The following is a 24,890-nucleotide window of genomic DNA, read 5'->3' on the forward strand; positions in this document are numbered from 1 at the left end:
TGTTGCAACGAAAGCCTCTGCAGTTCCATTGTAAAATACAAGGCATTATTTGTGTTTTATTGAAGGAGCTGTATCTGACTGTTTTTTGAAGGTTACTGGCTTACGACGCTCTAATTTAGTTTTATCTTTTTTGGAGAAAACTGGTCGACCTGTGTCCATTTCTTCTTCTGCATGGATTTCTAGAGGGGGATCATCCTGTATGGATGTGCCATCTGTGTCCATGGTTGTGTCCTGAAAATTTTTTACTACATTTGCGTTTGAACTATGAGATATGGTATCTATGACTGGAGTAGGTGATGCCGCTGGTATTGTCAGAGGAGTATTATTGGCTTGGTCAGAGAACTTGGATTGTTGCTTAGAAAGAACATTTCTAGCCCAATCTGAAATTGATTTGTTAGTGGGAACTGTTACATCAGTTTGAGTGGAGACTGTCTGATATTTTTTCACAGCATTGGCATAGGTCATATTTTTGGTTATAGTTGGAGCAACTAATTTTCTCGCTTCTGGGTAACTTACTTTGTTCTCAACCTTGTATTTTACTATTTTTTTCTCGGTTTTCCACTTTTCGCATGTCTTGGAATATGCAGGATGGTCACCTTTGCAATTTGGGCAGTTCATTTTTGTAGCTGTACAGTTACTTTGTATGTGATCTGCAGATCCACAATTAGGGCAGACAGGAACTCCTCTGCATACAGTTTGTGAGTGGCCATACTTTTGACATTTGTAACACCTTAAAAGGGTTTGGAATGTAAGGCCGGATTCGGCAAAGTAAATAACCTGCTTTTACAGAGGAGGGTAAGTTGGGTGTATTGAAGGTGAGAATAATGTTTCTTGTAGGTGTAAGTACATTATCTTTTTTGATCATTATTCGTCTTGCTTCAATTACGTGTTGTCCCTGCAGCTCTTGGGTTATTTCTTCCTCAGTAACGTTTAATAAGTCCCAACTGGATATCACACCCTTAGATGAATTTAAGGTTGTGTGCGGGGATATTTTAACTGGAATTCCAGCAAAACTTGTAAGCTGTAACAGCTTCTCAGAATGTCTGTGGTTGATGGTTTCTACTAGTAAGTCTCCTGATTGCAGTCTCTTCACCATCTTGGGAGATCCTGCAATACCCTCCAGATGTTTTTGTATGACAAACGGAGACAATTTATTAATGGGCTGACTAGTAAGAGAGTGGATGATTAAGAACGATGGGCAAGGTTGCTCCATCCGATCAGTCTTTTGTCTCTTTGGATTTTCGTTCTCAATATCCTGATGGTCAGTGTTTGCCATGTTTGCTCCTTTTAGCCCTTGGCAAGTGGTCTTACTTGCCAAGATTTCCGGCCCTGCCACGGGGAGGCAGGAGCAGTGCCGCTAGGAGGCCAAGCGGTTAAAGTGTTAGTTAGTTAGTGGAAATAGAGATATATAGAAAAATAAAGAAAGGTGAGTTTCCTTTCTCTGTTCTAACTTGTGGCTTTTAAGTGTAGAACAATATAGAAATAAAGCTGCTAATAGAAACGTACAAAATTAGAAAAAACTTTAATCGCTTTTGATGAGCACTCTATATATCGCAGAGAAATCGCTTGACCTCGAATTCGCTTGGCACCCGGGGCCCCCTGAGAGAGAGAGAGAGAGAGAGAGAGAGAGAGAGAGAGAGAGAGAGAGAGAGAGAAGCAGAAAGGAATCACCAAGAAAGAGAAGAATGATGATATCCAGCTCAGGACCATGGGTGTGCCAAGCCCATACTCACTAGATGTAAGCCCATGGGGTGTATCAATGGACACTGATCTTTTTTAGACAAACATTATTAATGGAGTTTCTGAGAACTACCGGGATTGTTTCAGTTTTCGATATCTATTAATGATATTGATGAAGGCATATCAGGCCTAATGTCTAAGTCTGTAGATGACACAGAGATTGGCAAGTGGTTAGTGACAGCAATCAGGGTATACTACTTCAAACAAGATCTAGATAAAATAGGCCATTAGAGATAAGGAGGTGATTATCCTGTTGTGTAAGACACAGTCTTCTATTTTCAGACCTGTACTGCATACAGGTCCGAAAGCCTCATTTTAGGAATGATGTAATCTGCTCACACAAGTGCTGAGTAAGCAACAAGACTGATTAGTGGGGGATACAAAAAGGGTGCACTTACTAGAAAAAGCTTCAGTTTTGTAATTTGCAGCATATGGCAACTAGATATCTGCAAGGAGATCCGATTGAGGTGCTTAAGGAAATGCATGTATTGCTTATTAGTGTCAGTAGTACAGTGGTACCTCGATATACGAGTGCCCTAATATACGAATGTTTTGAGATACGAGCCGCCGAGCGAGCGATATTTTGCTTTGAGATGAGAGCAAGATTTGAGATACGAGGAATCGCACACTACACCGCTGCACAAGACCCCAACATGCGGGGCGCATGTTGGGGTCGTGTGCAGCGTCTAACAGTTTCTCCCACCTCAGACTAGACCTCAGTCTGTGTGCTTGTTTCCCTCGTTTTCGTAGCATTTTTGATAAGTTGGGTTCACGTTTTTTGTTTTTTGTACATTTACAAAACATTATCAAATTTATTTTTATAACCATGGGTCCGAAGAAGAAGATGATGTCTATTGAATTAAAGCGTGAAATCATAGAAAAACATGAGCAAGGTGTGTGAGTAATTGACTTGGCGAGGATGTACGGGCGTAGCACATCAATGATATGTACTGTGCTTAAACAGAAGAAGTTGATAAAGGGTATAATGCCAGCCAAGGGCGTTACAATAATTTCTAAGCTCCGGACCTCTCTCCATGAGAAAATGGAGAAACTACTGATGGTGTGGGTGACAGAGAAGCAGCTTCAAGGAGGATTCTTAACACAAAGTATCATATGTGAGAAGGCACGAGCGATTTACGGTGATTTGCTGAAGCAGATCCCACACACTTCCACAAACGAGGAATCGGAAGACTCGTTTAAAGCCAGTCGGGGCTGGTTTGACAACTTTAGGAAAAGGACCGGCATTCACTCCATCGTCAGGCATGGTGAGGCAGCAAGTTCGGATGTGAAGGCAGCTGAGGTTTACATCAAAACGTTTTCCGAACTGATAGAAGCCAAAGGATACATCCCTCAGCAAGTCTTCAACTGTGACGAGACAGAGCTTTTCTGGAAAAGGATGCCGAATAGGACTTACATAACGGCAGAGGAGAAGACGATGCCAGGTCACAAACCCGTGAAGGATAGATTAACTCTAGCACTTTGCGCCAATGCGAGTGGCAACTGCAAAATCAAGCCTCTGCTAGTATACCATTCGGAAAATCCCAGAGCCTTTAAGTCACATAAGATTTTAAAAGAAAAACTACAAGTTATGTGGAGGGCAAATCCGAAGGCGTGGGTCACCAGGAAATTCTTTGTGAAGTGGATAAACCTGGTGTTTGGCCCTTCTGTTAAAAAATATCTACAGGAAAACAACCTACCCATGCAAGTCCTTCTCGTCCTCGACAATGCCCCTGCTCACCCAACAAATCTCGAAGATGATTTACTCGAAGAGTTCAAGTTTATAAAGGTTCTCTACCTACCACCCAACACCACTCCTATCCTGCAGCCCATGGATCAGCAGGTGATTTCTAATTTTAAGAAGTTGTACACCAAGCACATTTTTCGGCGCTGCTTTGAAGTGATGGAGAACACAAACCTTACCCTTCGAGAGTTCTGGAAGGACCACTTTAACATTGTGATATGCCTAAGAATTATTGATCAGGCCTGGCTGGGTGTTACAACGAGGACCTTAATATCTGCATGGAAGAAGCTGTGGCCTGACGCTGTAGCTGAAAGGGCTTTTGAAGGATTGGAACCCGAAGTGTCAGTGGTAGAGGAGATTGTTTCTCTGGGAAAATCCATGGGTCTGGAGGTGGATGAAAGAGGTGTGAACGAACTTGTCGAGGAACAGACTCAGGAGTTGACAAGCGAGGAGTTACACGATCTACATTCGCAGCAGCATATGGTGGTTCAACGAAAAATTAGTTTTGAAGAGGAGCCAGAGATGGAGAAGGTTATCTCTACAAGAAATATAAAGGAGATCTTGGGAATGTGGGAGAAAGTTGTAGAGCTCGTGGATAAAAATCACCCCGAAAAAGTTGCAACTGGTCGTGCATCGGAGTTGTTCAACGAAACTTGCCTAACACATTTCCGCAATATCCTGAAAGGGAGGAAGAAACAAACCTCCTTGGACAGTTTTTTTAAACGATCTGCAGGTGAAAATGAGCAAAGCGTGACAAAAAAAGCGAAGACCAATGACGAAAATTATACGCTTCCGTAAGCACTTCACCTTTTCTTTTATTATGTTTCTATAGAATATGTATTTGTTATTTATAAATAAATGTTTCTTCTTGTAAATACAGTACATTTTTCTTATTCAAAAACACTTAACAAAAACAACTGAGGTGGTTTTTTGGGAGCTGGAACGGATTAATGGCATTTCAATTAATTTCAATGGGGAAAATTGCTTTGAGATACGAGCAATTTGACATACGAGCAAGGTTACGGAACGAATTAAACTCATATGTCGAGGTACCACTGTAATGGTAAATAATGAAAGAAAGCAAGCTTATAACGAATCAGCCGAAAAAAAAAAACAAAAAAACTTTCCACATCACCTATCCATCCACTCAAAATGTTTGTCTAGTTCTTTGAATTTAATGCTGAATAAACTACCCACTTCCACAACAATATATGGAAGTTTGCTCCAACAAACAACTACCAACATGCCAAAAGTAAACTTCTGTACATCTATCCTGCAACCATCCTTCCTCGATTTGAATTTATGCTCTTCATTTGTATAGTCTGATTAAGAGGAAGAATGCCATGAGCACTGAACTAGCTCAATCCATTCAAAGCATTACACACCTCAATGAGACCACCTTGCAGGTGCCTAGTCTCCAGACACTGAAATTTGTGGAACTGAAGCCTTTCTTTGTAAGGCCACCATTTTCTTTCCACACCAATGACAGTCCTTCTCTTCACCCATTCCAGCAGATCTACATCGTTCCTAAAATTAGACCTGCAGCCAGTATGCAGCACTCAAGATGTGACCTAACCATTGTCCTGTACAATGGGATAATCACCTCCTTATCCCTGTTAGCAAAATTCCGGTACATATCAAAAGCCTTCCTGAAATATTTATATTATCAAATGGTATCAAATATGGTATCAAATTATTTTTTGCACCCAGTTTCTTGGTTACCGCACCATAATATAAATAAATTTTCTGTTTATACTCCGGGACAACCAAACGGTCAGAGGAGTTCACAAGATAGAATACAAGAAACAGCACTGTATTCAGCAGTCACGGACTTGAACCCCGGTCACTCAAGGCATGTGTACTTTTGCACCCACGTGCCTGGAATTAAGCTAACTTCTATTCCAGGAAAATAATAGAGTCACCATTTAATTAATCATGTCATCCTTCTGAACCCTTTTGTGAATTGGGGAAACCAGAGGCAGAAAGGGTCAAAAATTCTTACCAGGAAAAATAAATATAATGTATCAGAGGTCAGACTGTAATACTGAAAAATCATACCAACCACCATTGGCCTCCACCCCACTGGGGTTTCCCCAGTATGTATTATGGCCAGTCTGCCTCTGGGGTGCATTATATTTGTTTTCCCTGGTAAGAATTTTGACCCTGTCTGCCTCTTGTATCCCCAATTCACAAAAGGGTTCAGAAAGATGGCATGATTAATTGAACAGTGACTCCATTATTTTCCCTAGAATAGAAGTTAGCTTAACTTCCAGGGAAAATAACAGAGTTGCTGTTTAAAGAAGTAATGGAGGACCATCTAGACAGAAATACAGTTATACTGTAGTCAGAGCATGTATATGCTAAGGGGAAATCATCTGTGACTATATTGATTGGATATTATGGTGACTATATTGATTGGATATTATATTGGATATATTATTTGTCGACTGATTCTTTATAAGCTTGCTTTCTGCTGACACGTTTTTTTTTTTTTTTATGTTTAACTTCAACGTTTTCTCCTCCACTTTGCTCTCAGTTATTACAAAATCACTTAACTCCCTGTTAGAGTTTGATAAAACTTCTGGCACTCCCCTCATTGAATAACTCCTCATGTGTGAACGTAGATGCAAAATACTCATTCAGTTTATCAGCTACCTGAGCATGATCATCACTAGTCAGAGCATGTATATGCTAAGTGGAAATCGTCTGTGACTATATTGATTGGATATTATGGTGAGGTAACCAAGGAACTGAATGCAAAAAAATAATTGATATCATATACTTGGATTTCAGGAAAGCTTTTGATATATACCGGAATTTTGCTAACAGGGATAACGAGGTGATTATCCCATTGTACAGGATAATGGTTATACTGGTAATGATAATAGGCGTACTGGTCTGCAGGTCTCGTTTTAGGAACGATATAAATCTGCTGGAATGGGTGAAGAAAAGGACTGTCAAATTGTTTTGGAAAGAAATGGTGGCCTTACAAAGGAAGGCTTCAGTTCCACAAATTTTGGTGTCTGGAGACTAGGCACCTGAGAAAATGGTGGCCTTACAAAGAAAGACTTCAGTTCCACAAATTTCAATGCCTCGAGACTAGGTATCTGCAAGGTGATCTCACTGAGGTGTTTAATGCTTTGAATGGATTGGGCTAGTTCATTGCTCATGGCATTCTTCCTCTTAAGGTCGTATACAGGTCTGGAGGCCTCTTTTCAAGAAGGATGTAGAGCTGCTGGAACGAGTACAGAGAAGGGCAACAAGATTAGTGAATGGAACAAAGGGGTGCTCTTACGAAGAAAGGCTTAAGTTTTGCAAATTACAGTGTCTGGAGACTAGGCACCAGCGAGGTGATCTGATAGAGGAGTATAAAGCCTTGAATGGTTTGAGCATGCTCAATGCTGATGGTATTCTTCCTCTTGCTCAGAATAATCACCTGAGAGGGCATAAATTCAAATTGAGGAAAGACAGATGTAGGATAGACGTGCGGAAATTTGCCTTTAGCCAGCGGGTGGTTGGTTGGTGGAACAGACTTCCATCCCTTGTCGTGGAGGTTGATAGCCTAAATAAGTTTAAGGCTCAGCTGGACAGGTATTTTGAATGAACAGAGGGGTGAAGTGGAAGTGGGTTTTTTTTTTTTTTTTTCTGGCTGATGCTGCATAAGCTTGCTTTCTTGCATCAAATGTCTCTACTAATGCTAATGTTAACTACACAAATGAAGAGCATAAATTCAAATTGAGGAAGGATGGCTGCAGGATAGATGTACGGAGGTTTACTTATGGCATGTTGGTAGTTGTTTGTTGGAGCAAACTTCCATCTATCATTGTGGAAGTGAGTAGTTTAATTCAAATTCAATTTAAATTCAAAGAACTAGACAAACTAGTGGAGGGGATGGACAGGTGATGTGGGAAAAAAATTTTTTTTTTTTTGTCGACTGATTCTTTATAAGCTTGCTTTCTGCTGACACTTTTTTTTTTTTTTTTTTTTTTATGTTTAACTTCAACGTTTTCTCCTCCACTTTGCTCTCAGTTATTACAAAATCACTTAACTCCCTGTTAGAGTTTGATAAAACTTCTGGCACTCCCCTCATTGAATAACTCCTCATGTGTGAACGTAGATGCAAAATACTCATTCAGTTTATCAGCTACCTGAGCATGATCATCACTAGTCAGCCCATCCACATAACATAGATGGGCTAACTATTTGCTCAGGTAGCTGATAAACAATGCGTATTTTGCATCTACATTCACACATGAGGAGTTATTCAATAAAGGGAGTGCCAGAATTTTATCACAAACTCTAACAGGGAGCTAAGTGATTTTGTAATAACTGAGAGCAAAGTGGAGGAGAAATTGTTGAAGTTAAACATACAAAGGCACCTGGAGTGGACAGGATCTATCCAGTTATATTATAGTAGACAGCAAAGGAAATAAGCAAACTCAGCCATAATTATGAACTTCCTTGGGCTTGGGGGAGGTCCCCATGGACTGGAGGTTTGCAAATGTATCACCAATTCAGAAAGGGAGTTAAAAAGGTGACATAAGTAACTATAGACCTGTAAGCTTAACTTGTGTTCTGGGGAAAATAATGGAATCACTGGTTAAAGAAGCATTACAGGAGCATCTAGACAAGACTGCAGTAATAGCAGGTGGGCAGGAGTGGCAGTGCGTAGCATACACTTCTTGATTAAACCAGGGTTCGAGCCCATGACCACGAAATACAGAGGATGCAGAAAGGTCAGGGAATGACCACCACATATCCCCGGAGCAATATGGCCTTATTTGCTAATGCTCCTAAAAACCAAATAACAATAACAACAACTGCAGTAATAGTTAAGACAGCATGGGTTTGTTAAAGGGAGGTATTGTCTGACCAATTTCATTGGATACTATGATGTGGTCACAAAGGAACTGAATGCCAAAAATAATTTTGATATCATATACAGCAGACTCTCGATTAACCAGGACACTTCAAGACTCCAAATTTAAAAAAAAATCCAAGTAATAACTAGAATAGATATAAACAGATATTTTTCAAGTCGTAAATTAGTGACAAGCAGTATTATAAGTCGTCATTGGGAGATTAGTGTACCTGTTATCTTGCAACCCCCGCTGTCTACACACCAGCCACTTAAAAAAAAAACAAGAGAGAGAGAGAGAGAGAGAGAGAGAGAGAGAGAGAGAGAGAGAGAGAGAGAGAGAGAGAGAGAGAGAGCGCAAATGTTTAGTTTGTTTTAGTGCATCGCGTCGATTGTTGTGTTCTGTTGCAGTGCAAAAGGACAAATTTTGTTTGGTTATTTATGTCAGGGATGTCAGAATTTTTTTTATAGTAAATTTTTTTTTTATTTGTTTAGAAATTGCGAAAATGATGGGTAAACACAAGAGTTGCGTTTTCAGTTAAAAAAAAACTTGAAATTATTCAAAAGTTTGAAAACGGTTCATCCGTTACATCTCTAAGGAATCATTATAATAAGGATGTATCAAAATGGCCAAACATTAATAAGTATCGTGCGGAATTCAAATTTGTCAATAATAATATAGTAGCGATATGTTATTAGTCATTCCAAAGTTACGTAAAACTCAATGAAGTAAGAAGTCCTGGAACGTATCTCTTATGTATGTCGGGAGCTTTTGTATTTTTGGATTAACCGGGAAATCGATTATCCAGGATTTTTTTTTACCATCTATCCTGGAAAATCGAGAGTCTACTGTACTTGGATTTCAGGAAAACTTTTGATACTGTTTCACATGGAAGACTGCTGTACAAATTGGAGAGATGTGGCATTAAAGATAAGTTGCTACAATGGATAAAGGGATGGTTGAGTGGGAGACAACGGAGAGTGGTAATCAATGGATACTGCTCTTCATGGTCAGATGTTATTAGTGGAGTTCCCCCAGGGTTCGGTGTTGGGAACATTGTTGTTTTGTATATTTATCAATGATACTGTTGAAGGTATATCGGGATTAATGGCCAACATTGCAGATGATACAAAGGTTGGCATGGTTGTTAACGACAGTAAAGCCAGTATGCTACTCCAACTGGATCTAGATAAGTTGGGCAAATGGGCTGAGAAGAGGCAACTGAAGTCTAACATTAACAAATGCAAAGTACTACATCATCAGCCATTTTCAATCCACTGTAGGATGAAACTTACCAGCAACTTACCAGTTCCTTCTGTTTTGTGCAATGGCCATCCATTTACTACCCACAAACACATGAATTTCATCTATCCATCTCTGCCGTTGTCTTCTAGCTCCTCTTGGGTACCATTCTGTTATTTTCTTAGTTCATCTGTCATCATTTCTTCGAGGTATGCCCTGCCAAACCATTTTAGTTCTTCAGTTTTGATAAGAATGTCCTTTACTTGAGTTTGCTGCCTAATCCATGTGTTTCTCTTCTTATCTAACAGTCTGATTCCCAATATAATTCGTTCCATTCTTCGCTGTGTAGTTCTCAGCTTCTCTTCCATTCTTTTGGTGAGTGCCCAAGTTTCACTTCCATAAGTCATGGTGGGGTTGGTTCATTATTTTACGTTTCAGACAAACTGGGATATTGCTCCTCAGTATGTGGACTATATTTCCTGAATGATATCCATCAAAAATTTATTCTTCTCTTGAATTCCAACCATTTATCCATTATTACAGCTAATAATTGTCCCAAATAAGTATATGACACCACCTTTTCGATTACTGCTCCTTCAAACATTATGTCCATTTCTGTGGCATACTTGTTCATCATTACTATTGTTTTAGCCATATTCATCTTTAGTCCAAAATTCTTACTAACTCTGCTTAACTGATTAAGATTTTCCTCTATTCTTTGGGATCGTGGCTTATGACCACAATGTCATCTGCAAATCGTAAATGATTTAGGTACTCTCCATTCACACTGACTCCTTTCTGCGACCAGTCTAATCTTCTGAAAAGCTTCCTCAAGGGCAGCAGTAAACAACTTCGAAGATATTGTGTCTTCTTGTCAAACTCCTTTCTCAATTTTAAATTTGCTACTGTCTTTGTCTAGTCTAATGAAGGAGGTAGCATTCTCATATATTTTCTTCAAAATCATAATGTATGGGGTATCCATGCCTTGTCTTTCCAGTGCCTGAAACATTGCCTTATGCTGTATGGAGTCAAATGCCTTTTTCAAAATCCACAAATGCCAAGCATAATGGTGTTTTATATTCATTTGCTTTTCTCCATTAGCTGTGATATTACGTGAAGGTGATCCATAGTTGAGAATCCTGTCCTAAAGCCAGCTTGCTCTTTTGGTTGATTCTCATCAAGTATACTTTCTAATCTGTTAGTAATGACCCTTGTCAACAACTTGTAGATGTGGGATAACAAGCTAATTGGTCTATAATTTCCAATTTCTGATTTATCTCCTGCAGCAAAACTATGATTGCATTATTCCACTCCTTAGGCATCACACCTTTTCTAATGCATTTCGTGAAGAGTCTTGCCAGTTCGTGTCAATGTCTCTTCCTCCCAATTTTAACAACTCTACAGTAACTTCATCTTCCCCCGGGGCTTTCTGATTCTTCATTTTCTTTAATGCATGTTCTATCTCATCAGAAAGGAATATCGGGTATGTCATCAAGTAAAAAAAAAAGTAAAGGGCAGCCATTATCAACCCACTGCAGGATGGAAGCCTCCTCAACAATTCATGCTGAGGGAAACGGACCATAATCTGCCACGCTGGTCCAGTGCGGGTTGGCAGATCGACCGTATTCAGCAGTCAGGGGCTTGAACCCCGGTCTACTCAAAGAGCGTGTGCTACTGCACTCCTGCTCCTGACCACTAGGCCTATGGAGGCTTGTCATACGTGTCACTAATTCGATCCACCTTCCCCTCACTGCTGGCATCATTCTCTCGCTCCTTGTATAATTCTCTGTAGTAGTCTTCTGCTATTTGAATTATGCCTTCTCTGTTATTTATAAGTACACCCATCGCTATTCTTTAGTTTCAGTATCATTTGTCTTTCTGTATTACTGCCATGGCTGCTGATTTAAGCCCTTTATTTTCTCTTAATGCTTGTTCTACTTTTCTTGTGTTAAATCATCTTATGTCCTCTCTAAGTCTCTTTCTAATGGCCTTGCATAACTCAGTATACTCAATTTTCTCCTTGTCAGTGTTTATCTACATATGGGTAGCAATAACCCAAGAGAAATGTCTATTTCACTTTCCACCTCCCTGAGTGTAGGACATTCAGGGAAGTGGAAAGTAGGAATTTTTTTTGCTGGCAGGGACAGGGAGGTGATTATCCCATTATACAATGTAATGGTCAGGCTGTACCTAGAGTACTGTGTAGAGGTCTGGAGGCCTCATTTTAGAAGCATGTAGAGTTGCTAGAACAAGTACAAAGAAGGGCAACAAGATTAGTGGGAGGAACAAATGGGGGTGCTCTTTTGAAAGGCTTAGGTTCTGCAAATTGCAGTGCCTGGAGAGTAGGCACCTGCGAGGTGATCTGATTAAGGTGTATAAAGCCTTGAATGGGATAAGTAAGCTGAATGCTGATGGGATTCTTCCTCTTACTCAGATTAAGAACTTGAGGGGAAATAGATTGAAATTGAGGAAAGACAGTTGTAGAATATATGTGTGGAAATTTGCCTTTAGCCAGCAGGTATTTGATTGGTGAAACAGACTTCCACAATTTTGTTGTGGAAGATGATAGCCTAAATAAATTTAAGGATAAGCTGAACAGGCATTTGGAACGCATGGAGGAGTGAAATGGAAGGGGTTGGGTTTTTTTTTTTTTTTTGGCTGATTCTGCATAAGCTTGCTTTCTTCATCATATGCCTCTACTAATGCTAATGAGCAATCCATTCATTGCCTTAAACACTTAGATCTTCCAGGTATCCAGTTTCCAGGTTTGCCTAATGACCCATACTGTTCTTGTACTGTGAGGGAGGACTGGACTGGGCTTGTGTATTATATAACTGTCCACAATGTGGCAATCAGAGGATCACATTAATCAGTAATATTATCCTCTCCCAAGAGTACACAAACAAACATCTATTCATTACTGAGAAAACCTATTATAAAGCACAGGCGGACTATGCTCAGACAGTATTTGATATAAGAAGATTAAACACGAGACAGTCCGTCAATAATACAATCTTGCAGAAACACTAAAATAATAACTCTACCGTGTCAGTCACTCCTTCTACTGGCTGCCAGCAAATGAAGGACACAACATGATATGACCATAAAATTACCTATAAAATGGACATGCAGACTAATTCAATTACCATAGAGAATAACCTGAACTTGGCCATACTGGATGTGACTAGAGACTGCACACACGAGCAAGAAATGAAAAGAATAGCTCACCTAAGTATAAATATACAAGCTGGGAGATTAGGATGAGACCAGTAACCAAGAATGAAAGGACTCTGGAAGTGTAAGTGTATGCCCATAAACCAAAATATGAATGAAAGGCTGCAGTATATATAAATGAAAGACTGCAAGTGATTAATCTGCTCATGTGTATATCAGCAAGTACATGCTGGCTGTTGCAAGAGATTGAGTGTGTATTCGTGATGCCATTTGTTTAAAAAATATCAGCAACTTAAATTGACCTACGAATAATAGCTATATCCAGCTATTATTCGTAGCTATTATTATAGAATAATAGCTACGAATAATATTATAATTAGATATAACGAATAATAGTTATATCTAATTTAAGCACAACACTACACAAAGTTACCCCAAGAGAGAGAGAGAGGGAGAGAAAACAAGAGGCAGAACTAGAAGGGAATCACCAAGAAAGGGAAGAATGATGATATCCAGCTCATGATCCTTCGCACACCTAAGGTCCTGAGCTGGATATCAATCATTCTCCTCTTTCTTGGAGATTCCTTTCTACTTCTGCCTCTTATTTTTGTTCTCTCTCTCTCTCTCTCTCTCTCTCTCTCTCTAGGTAACTCAGAATTTTTTATTTATTTATTTTTTTTTTTGTTGGCTGCTGCAGCAAAAGCCTTAGGCTTGCTTGCACCAATTATTTCTTGGTAATAATAATAATTAATAATAATAATAATAACAATTTTTCTCAATGCTATCCTGTTATCTATTAGATCCTGCTAGATCTTAAGAGCTAGCAGGAATAAGCCCTCTTTCACCATCAATCCACCTTCCTGTTCATTTTTGCCTGCAGGTTTTGTTTAAGCTAATCCTCCTTATCCCATCTTTTCTAAATGCCTATACTATCATAAATTTGCTTCACTTATGAATGACTGTATATTAGTTATAAAGATATTTTCTTATTTTTCCCATTTGTAATATGGTCTTCCTACTAGTTCCATCTGTTAATTACATTCATTTTTCTTGAACCTCTAATTTCTGAAGTTTATAATTTATGATTAATACTTTCAATCCTCTCCCATTTATCAGCATCATAGAATAAAATAGGTTTAAAAATTGTTATACATAGCTAACTTTGTCTTCTGCCTAATTTCTCTTATGATACAAATGAATTTAACTTTCTACACTTTCTGCTTTATTTATTCTATTCTTTATTTCCATGAGTAATCTTCTCTCTTAACTGAAGAATTTTTCAATTCTTCAGTAAAGTATTTGTGATGTCATTTGTTTACAAAATATCAGCAACTTAAATTGACCTAAGAATAACAGATATATCCAGCTATTATTCATAGCTATTATTATAGAATAATAGCTACAAATAATATTATAATTAGATATACCGAATAATAGTTAGATCTAATTTAAGCACAACACTACACAAAGTTACACCAAGAGAGAGGGAGAGAAAACAAGAGGCAGAACTTCCCACAAGAGGCATGTGGGAAGAGCCTAATAACTTGTTACAATTTTTGATGATTTGTCTCTACTATCATCCTTACTAAACTTTTGCTTTTTTATGCAGCTAACTTTCAACCCAAATTATCTAAGGCAAGAGAAATCTCAGACATTCTTGAAGATCTTGTGAACTCCTATTTAATTACATCCAAAATTTATATCCACTGTGCTAAATTTAATCACTAACTTCCATTATTTTATTAAATGATCCATGCAAATTATTAATAATATTTTCTCACTCCAATTTTAACCTTAAACCAGTTCCCTAATGATTCCTTGAATCCACATTGCTTATTGCAAGTTTTATACAAACTTTTTATTCTCCTTTTTGATGTCATATTTTTCTGGTGTCATAAAAAAGTAGGTTCCTAAATTATTTAGAAACTTATCCCCCTAATGAAAACTATTATTACTAGCCACTATTATCCTACCTAAGGAATACTTAAAAAACACTTTTCCATGGAGAACTATTTCAATGCAGGTATAGCAATAGTTTGAGAAAGTAATGCTTCTTCACATTACATGTTTTCTGTCTTTACTGACTTCCAGAAAGTGGATGGAGGGCCCACTATTATCCCTTTACAAACAACTATGCTTATCCACAAGTTAACATAAATTAATTAGTATCATTTTTTAATATTAATTTTAATTTTTTAAAATTATTAATTTTTGAATGACATCAAAAATGTGAATCCATTATTCCTTAAAAACTCTAAGGCATTGCTATGACCAGTGTCGGAGCTATTTGGTTCCATCATCAGATAACAGGTAGCCTCAATTAGTGACTGTGTTGAACAGTGAATAAATGTATCAAATCTAAATTTAGATTCAATGGCTTGGCAGCTTTTAGAGAGAGAGAATATCTCAAAAAATACTGTCAGGCCAAAACTCTTAAGAACATCAGAGGCAACCCTTGTTATTTAAGAAGCATGGACATTACGGAAGACAGTCATTCTTGTTTGAAAATACTGAAAAGCATTTGATGCCAGAAAATGTAACGCCCTTCATCTGCAGTTGAGTCACATTATGCTACATGGAATGTATTTTTCTTGGTATGAGGCTATTAGTAGACAACACACACACACACTTTCACAACCTGAGGATGTTTGTGGCACACTAATTTTTAAGGTGGATAACAATATATACATTACATCATCAATACATTTTCATAGTTCAAACTTTTACCAAGCATACCAACTGTACTAATAAGTTTTCTTTTTCCACACACTTATATAGAAGTCTGCTAAGACTGAAAAAGAACTCCCAGTTCATAATTTCAGCTTTGCAAAAACTTATTGAAAACTCAAATATATTAATATTATTTAGTATATTTTAGTGGAACTAAATAATGTTAAAGTTGGAATTTATTACTGTATATTTAACTTTCCTTTTGTTTTCATACACATAAATAGAAAGATATCAATAAATTAACCATAAGTATTACTACAAATTGATTGTGCATATTTTAAAACACTTATTTAAAACACTAATTTTGTATGGTATTATCTGTATGCATATTTATTGAAATAACAGAGCACTAACTTCTAGACCTATTACTAATAATAATTCCATTTGGGAGACAAACGTTGCTTCACGTCCGTAGGTATAACCTTAAATTGCCCTACACATGTCTCCTGGGTGGTGCTAAGTGAGCAACAGCATTGGCTGCTGGACCTAGAGCTCTGCTTTTGGATATCCCAGCAATTAGAGGATACACTATATCAACACTTAAAACATGGAATATTATCCTAATCCAAATGGCTCCTTTCAGAACCAAACAACAACAAAGAATATAGGACACTCTCTGAATATCCTTCAACTTAATATTGAGGGTATAAGACGATCAAAAAGCAACTATCTTTTAAAAGTGCTTAACGACCATCATGTAGATGTCATGCTGCTATAAGAAACACATTGTGAAGATCAAAACCAACTTTACTCTAGATTTAAATTACCAGGATACAGCCTTGCTGCAGCTACCTACCATAAAAGCTATGGTAGCTACTCGAAACAACATTGACTAAACAGAAATTTTGGACATAAGCCCTAATGACATCTTCATTACCAGAGTTGAGGTGGCGGGCCTAGAAATAGTAAATATTTATAAACCACCATCTCGACCTTGGTGTAAAGAAGCTATTCAGAATGTGCATCACCCATCAGTCATCATGGGAGATTTCAACAGTAGGAGTACTACCTGGGGCTATGCTGACACTAATGCAGATGGCTTTGGTGTGATAGACTGGTCTGAAACCGTGGATGTTTTCTTAATGTATGATGCAAAAGAGAAAGGTTCCTTTCATTCAGGCAGAAGGAACAAAGACACCAACCCAGACCTCTGTTTTGTCTCAAGAGACGAGTGTGGAAGACCTTTGCAGTGTAGCAGGAAAGTTTTGAATAATTTTCCTCATAGTCAGCACAGACCAATCCTTGTAAAAATTGGTACTGAAGTTCCAATAATAAGATCAAAGTCTGTACCCCGCTGGAATTTTGGAAAAGCTCACTGGGAAGTCTTCACTAATGAGGTGGATTACAATACTCAATGAATTCCACCAAAAATCGACAATTATAAGCGATTTGTTGGTTTAATATGCTCCATAGCAAAGAAGCATATTCCTAGAGGATTTAGGAAAGAATATGGTTGAAACAGAAGATGTGATGAGTTATATGAAGAATACCAACTTAGCAATAGAATAGAAATTGCCGATGAACTATTGCATTGCTTAGATTCCGCTAGGAAAGAGAAATGGAACATAATGACAGCAAGCGTGAATTTCCAATACTCAAGTAGAAAAGCATGGACACTTCTGAGGAACCTCAGAAGTAGTACTCCCAAACATATTAATAAGAGTTCAGAAGTATCCCCAGGAAATGTAGCCAATAGAATTGTCAGCCTATCCAAGAGACCAACCAATATCAACAAAGATGAAGTCAAAAAACTCAAGAAGGAGCTAAGAACCAGACTATCCTTGGCTGAACCAACCTCCCAATTCTCAGGAGAATTTACAGTCGCAGAGATCTGAAGGAAACAAAAACAGGCAAGGCAGCCGGAGTGGACGGAATATATCCAGAGTTCTTGAAACACTGTAGTCCAAGAGCTCTGGCTAAATTCTTTAATGACTTGTGGAATGGTAGCTTCCCGTTCTTGCTCAAGAGAACCAAAATAGTTGCCATTCAAAAGCCGGAGAAAAGTGGATCTAGCCCTGAAGATTATCGACCAATTGCACTTTTAAATATATGCTATAAATTAATTGAAAGAATGGTTTACAATAGAATCCCAACTACAATCTTCCAAAACATACCAATTGAACAAGCCGGATTCCGACCAAGCTGAAGCTGTTGTGACCAGGTACTGGCACTTACTAGCCACATCAAGAATGGATTTCAAGATAGGAAGAAGACCATTGCAGTCTTTGTGGACCTGACATCAACTTATGACACAGTATGGCGACAAGGAATGATTCTGAAATTTTTGAAGATTATTCCTTGCAAGACCCTCGCAATCCTACTTAACAATACGCTACGCAACAGAGTGTTTGAAGTACATTTAAACGGCAGAGTGAGCAAGCCTTATATATTAAATGATGATTTACCACAGGGATCAGTTCTTGCTCCATTATTATTCAATATCTATACTGCAGTTGTTGTTGTTGTTGTTTATTGGGTTTTAAGTGCAATGGCTACTTAGGCCATATTGCACTTAGAAAAGTGGTTCATACTGCCTGTTTGGTTCATGTAGAAGCAATTAGAAACGGCTATATAGTCCTATTCGTTTTAGGAAGGAGAAGAATTCTGCGATGTTTGATTTTTCGCCTATGATATGGCTAAGTGATAAAGGAACCTTTAAGCTTGCTAGAGAACTGAATGACACTAGTCGAGCATTATGATACAGAGTACATTCTAGAAGTATGTGTTTGACTGTAAGTGGTGTATGACAATGATTACACTGAGGAGGGTCATTCCCTGACAGGAGGAACAAATGAGTTAAATGAGTATGACCGATTCTGGCTCTGGTTAGGATTACTTCTTCTTGTCTGTTTGCAATGAGGTTAGAAGCCCATAATTTTGGTACAGGTTTAATTTGAAAAAGTTTATTATGAATTTGTGCTTGCCATTGTAGAGTCCATCGACCTTTACATATACTTCGGATCTTCATTTTATAATCTGTGAACGGTACAAGGAAATTTGTTGGGGCTGCTCTCGATGGATGTTTGGCAGCATCATCCGCAATTTCATTTCCTGGTATTCCAGTATGACCAGGTATCCAGCAGAATATAACCTTTTGTTGGCGCTCTCTCAGACGTATCAACTCTGTTCTAATGAGCTTTAATAGAGGGTGAGTAGATGGGGAGTTGTTTTGCAAGGCTAATAAGGAACTCTGCGAGTCTGTGTAAATTAAGCTCTTTTGAATTGACATGTGGAAAATACTTTCTATAGCAAGCTTTATGGCATATAATTCAGTCGTGTAACTACTGCACTCTGTTGGGAGAGATAGAGAAATGATAGTATCAGGGAGTACTACTGCTGCGCCTGATCCACTCTCAGACTTCGATCCATCTGTATAAATTTTAGCGAAGTCAGGATAACGTTGAGTATGCGCTATATGGAGCTGTTGGATGTTAATATCTGATAGAGAGTGTTTACCCCACTTGTAGAAATAATTGTCGCAAGATGGCATGATGACAGACCATGGAGGATCAGGATCTATAGGATCTTGTAAGATTTTATTGAAGTGTATATCCCAATCTTCTGCTAGCTGTTTTAGCCTAATACCAGCAGGCCGAACTGTCTGTGGTTTATTTCTATAGAGGGTCATAAACTGTGGATTGCAGAGGATTGGCCAATTAGGATGGGTCACCTGGCTTTGGATCTTGGTTGCATAATTCAGCAGCAGCATCTTTCTCCTGATATTTAGGGGAGGTTCATGAGCTTCAACATACAAACTTTGCACTGGAGATGTTCTGAACGCACCTAGTGCTGTTCTGAGAGCTGAATGTTGAATAGGATTGAGGCGAGATAAAGCGCTCTCCCTGGCAGAATCGAAGACAGGGGCACCGTAGTCCAGTCGAGATCTGATTATGGATCTATATAAATGTAGCAGGCTTTGGCGATCTGCTCCCCATGTTGTGGCTGATAGGACTCTTAGTATGTTCAGTTTTTTTTGACAAGTAGTGCGGAGATGTTCAATGTGCTTTTTGAAATTTAACTTATTGTCAAAGAACAATCCTAGTAGATGAGTACAGTTAGCTATGGGAAGAGGATGGTTATTCAAGTGTAGTTCAGGTTCAGGATGCATATTTCGTCTGGAGCAGAAGTGTATGGCAGTAGATTTCTGGCTGGATAGTCTATAACCATTTTGTGTCATCCATGTCATGATGCGATTCATTGATATTTGAAGTTGACGTTAAATGTAATGCATGTTTTGGGAATGACAGGAAATCGAGAGATCATCTGCGAATAGGTATGAATCCACAGTTTTCGGAATGAGTTCAATTATATGATTTATTCTCATTGCAAACAAGGTAGCACTTAGAACAGATCCTTGTGGAATTCCTTCTTCTTGGATAAAGATTTTAGAGAGGGTTCCCCGATAACGAACTTGAAAGGATCTCCTTTGAAGAAAATTTTGGATAAAATATGATAAATTACCTCTCAGGCCAAGAGAATGTAGATCCTTTAAGATTCCAAAACGCCACGTAGTGTCAAAGGCTTTCTCAACGTCAAGACAGACCATGACAAGATGTTCCTTTTTGATGAAAGCATTTCTGATATTTGTCTCGGCTTTGATCATAAGATCCAATGAAGATCGGTTTTTCCGGAATCCAAATTGTTTGTTACTTATCAAGTTTTGAGATTCGAGGAACCAGGTGAGACGGCGATGTATCATTTTCTCAAGAGTTTTGCTGAGACAGCTGGTGAGGGATATCGGTCTGTAATTTTGAGGAACCGAATGATCTTTACCGGGTTTTGCAATCGGTATTACATAAGAATGACTCCAGGAGCTGGCGAAGGTTCAGAAAATATGCGATTAAAAAATAAGAGCAGCGAAAAGAGTGATCTTTGACCAGATTTCGGAGCATTACATAATATAACCCATCAGGGCCAGCAGCACTGTTTCTTGAGTTGGTAAGAGCTTGCTGTAGCTCAAACATGGTAAATGGCTGATTATAAGATAAAGCAGAATTGTCAGTGTAATTCAGTTTGGATCTCTCTGCAACTGTTTTACGTTTTTGGAATGATTGATCATAAGCATTACAAGAAGACAACAGAGAAAATACAATTCCCAGTGCATTTGATATATCTGTGGGATTAGAGAGTTCTTGTCCATTCCAGTTTAGTAGCGGGGTGGATAGAGGTGGAAATTTATTGTTTAAACATTTTATTTTTCTCCAGATTAATCTGATATCGGTATTTTTATTAACTGATGAGGCAAATTTAATCCAAGTTTCTTTTTTTGCTTTGCGTCTGATGTATCGAGCTTTAGCTCTGAGCCGTTTATAGTTAATAAAATTGGGGGTGGTCGGATTTTTGCGGAAAAGATTCCATGCTTTGTTTTTCTCTTTTTTTGCATTATTGCAATCTTCATTCCACCAGTAATTTATTTTTCGTCTATTTCTTGCTTGATATTGAGGTATGGTGACAGATGCAGCTGCCAGGATTTGATTCGTGATGTGCTCAGTAACACTATTGATGGGATCGGTCTGAATGATATCGTTTTCAAATGAGATGTGCGATCTGTATTTTGCCCAGTCAGCCTTTGAAAATTTCCATTTAATTGGACTTTCTGTTGGGTATGAACAGGATGTTTGAATTTTGCAGATTAATGGATAATGGTCGCTACTATAAGGATCACTCAGAGGAGTTATAGTTAGTTATTTGGTTTTTAGGAGCATTAGCAACTAAGGCCATATTGCTCCGGGATATGCGGTGGTCAATCCCTGACCTTTCCGCATCCTCCGTATTTGGTGGCGACGGGCTCGAACCCCGGTCTAATCAAGAAGCGTGTGCTACGCACTGCTGCTCCTTCCCACCTGACTACGGAGGCGCCTCACTCAGAGGTATCCAATCTATACTTGGAAAGAGTATTGGGGAACATATGGAAAGGTCTATAGCAGATGTTGAGCCAGTAGGGAGATGCACATATGTAGGAGAACCAGTATTCAGTAATGTTAAATTCTGCCTATCAATCAAGGTTTCGATAAGCTTACCTCGTCTGTCTGAGGTGGGGGAACCCCATAATGGGTGATGTGCATTAAAGTCTCCTGGTAAACAAAACGGTGATGGTAACTGCATAACAAGATCTTCAAGTTCCTGAATAGTATACTGATGATTAGGCGGAAGATAAATGGAAACCAATGTCAAAGTAATACCACTAACAACACGCGTGGCAACGGCTTCTAAGGATGTTTGTAAGGGAATACGTCTGGCGGGGATGCTTGAATCCACGAGTATCGCTACTCCACCATGAGCGATATTGGAGACAGCCCTGTCTTGCCTGAATACAGTGTAATTTTTGATTGCAACTGAGACCAGTGATGTCAAATTAGTTTCTTGCAAGCACATTGCAAGAGGTTTATAGTGATGAATTATTTCATGTATATCGTCTATGTTACTGCGAAGACCTCTACAGTTCCATTGGATAATATGTTGCATTATTTGGTTTTGTAAGAGGAAGATGAATCTGTCTGCTTTTTATGCGTAGGTTGTTTGTGACGGTCAGATTTAGATTTTTCTTTTCTAGGAAAATTAGGGCGTCCTGAATCATTTTTATCCTCCATATCTCCATCTGCATATAACTCAAGAAAATCTTCTTGGTTGGGCATATCATCAGTATCCATGCTTGTTGGTTGTTTCACCTCCACACTATCTGATTTATGCAATTTTTCTGCCACTGTATTGTGGGTTATGTTCTGAGTTGGAATTGTGAGTGGTGTATTATTACTTTGGTCCACTAACTGTGATTCAGATGTAGGCTGAGTTGATAGTACTGATCGAGCCCAGTCGGCGATCGATTTGTCTGGAGAGATTGACACTTCTGTCTGACATGCTACTGATTTGTAACTATGGGCAGCCGAAGCATAAGTAGTTTTTGGAACAGTTGATTTTACTTGTCTTCTAGCTTCTTGAAAAGATACTTTATTTTCAGTCTTGTATTTCTGTATTTTTTTTCCTAACTTCCAAAGATCACAATCTTTGGAGTAGGCTGGATGATTGCCCTTGCAATTAGGACACTGCGGAGTTTGTGCCTTGCATTCAGATTGAGTGTGAGTTTTGCAACCGCAGTTTGGACATGTTGCATCTCCACGGCATGCTGTCTGGGAGTGGCCAAATTTCTGACATTTGTAGCATCTCAGAGGGTTTGGAATAAAGGGCCGAACACGACAGTTTAAATAGCCTGCTTTCACCGAGGATGGTAGATTCGGCGAACTAAAGGTTAAAATTATGCTACGGGTTGGGACTAAGGTGCCGTCTTTTCGTATCAAGATTCTCTTGGCCTGAGTTACATTTTGATCTTTTAGTTCCTGAATTATTTCTTCCTCGGAAACGTTCAATAGGTCCCATTCACTGATCACTCCCTTGGAAGAATTCAGGGTGTTATGTGGAGTGACTTGAATTGGAATTCCACTTAAAGATGTAAGTTTTAACAGGAGGTCAGAGTGTCTTGGAAGAGAGGTCTCTATTAGCAAGTCACCAGATTGAAGACGTTTCACCATTTTTGGAGATGCTGCTGCATTTACAAGGCATCGTTGTATGATGAAAGGCGAAAGCTTGCTGACAGGTTGTGAAGATAGAGAATGGATGATCAGGAAAGCTGGAGCTTCCTGCTTGTTTGCATCCTTTTTTAGTCTTTTCGACAATGAGAAGTCATGATCAGTTTTGTGGTTGTCATGTTGCGAGCTCTTTGGCTCTAATCGTGGGAAATCATTAGTATCCATGTTTACTCCTTTTAGCCCTGGGAGAAGGACTTTCTTCTCCCAGACTACCAGCCCCGCCACGTGGAGGCAGGAGCAGTGCCACCAGTGACCAAGCGGTTATTAAGATTAGTAGAGTGAGTTGGTATTTAATAAGAATATTAAAGAAGAAAGGTAGATTCCCTTTCTGGGTTCTTACGTAAGATTTTTTAAGCAAAGAACCACTTTAAGTGAACAAAACAGAAGAAAATCGCACAACAAAAATAGAACTATATCACTTTCAAAGATCACTTTATAAGTCGCAGGGAAAAATCGCTTGTCACTATCGCTTGGCACTCGGGGCCCTATACTGCAGATCTCCCAGCAACTGCTTCTAGGAAATTCATGTATGCAGATGACATAACTCTGACTGCCCAGTCTATTGACTTCAAAACAGCCGAGATCGTACTCACAAAGGATCTTCATAACTTGAATAAATATTTTCATACATGGCGACTTAAACCTAACTTAAATAAAACCGAAGTTAGCTGCTTTCATCTGGATAATCAAAGGGCTAATTATATGCCTCAAGTGAAATATAAAGGCCAATGCCTGAAATACAACTCCTGCCCAAAATATCTGGGAATCAAAATGGACCGGACACTGACGTACAAACAACACCTTTGTAATATTGCAGCAAAGATAAAAACTAGGAATAACATCTTGCACAAACTCAGTAGAACAGGCTGGGGAGCAAACGCAACGGTGCTACGAACATCAAACCTTGCCTTAGTCTACCCAGTTGCAGAATACTGCTGTCCCGTATGGCTTAACAGCGCACACACTGTAAAAGTTGACACCCAACTGAATGACACAATGAGGACAATATCAGGCACCATTAAATCGACCCCTTTAAAATGGTTACCAGTATTATCTAACATCCATCCCCCTCATATAAGAAGAGAAACAGCTTTGCTGAAAGAATGGCAAAAATGTCACAGAAATCCTCAATTGCCCATACATCAGGACTGCAAACCCCAGAAGCCAGAGAGACTGAAATCCAGGAACCCTCCATGGAAGCTAGGTGAGAAGCTTATTAAGTCACATTTTAATGCTGATCAGACCTGGCGTAAAGAATGGGCCACTTCAAACTCCGACCATCTGGGATCCATGTAGAGCTGTACCTGGTTTCAACTTACCAAGAAAGGAATGGACACCCCTGAATAGAATCCAAACAAGTCATGGAAGATGCAAGTTCTGGCTGCACAAGTGGGGAAAAACTGAAAACCCATTCTGTGACTGTGACAATATGCCTCAGACTATCCAGCATGTCGTCACAGAGTGCCCAAAGAGGAGATTTAAAGGACCCATCCAAGATCTACACAGTACTACTGATGATGCTATTAATTGGCTGAATAAACTGGACATTACATTTTAATTTACCAAAATGTTATCTACAATTTACTCTTTACAATTTATAACAGCTTTGGCTTGGTCGGAATCCGGCTTGTTCAAAATGTTATCTACAATTTACTCCGTAAATATTGTTTTTAGGCTTACTGTAATTTATTTATATTTTTTAATATTGTCTGCTACAAATGTATCCTCATTTTGCCATACGAAATAAAAAATAAAATAATTCCATTTGCCATTCTCACAAATTCCAGCAAATTAAATCAGTTTATGCTTTTTTCTGAAATA

General features: G+C 38.7%; 1 protein-coding gene across 1 annotated transcript in view; it reads right to left on the reverse strand.

Moving 5' to 3' along the window:
- The window catches only part of LOC150091667 (dual specificity protein phosphatase CDC14C-like), a 481,702-nt gene that overhangs the window by 365,111 nt on the left and 91,701 nt on the right, over positions 1-24,890 (reverse strand). The gene's annotated exons all lie outside the window — the stretch shown is intronic.

This window comes from Mastigoproctus giganteus, chromosome 1 (assembly GCF_048544385.1).
Source record: "Mastigoproctus giganteus isolate SK-2022 chromosome 1, ASM4854438v1, whole genome shotgun sequence".
In the NCBI taxonomy this organism is placed as follows: domain Eukaryota; kingdom Metazoa; phylum Arthropoda; class Arachnida; order Uropygi; family Thelyphonidae; genus Mastigoproctus; species Mastigoproctus giganteus.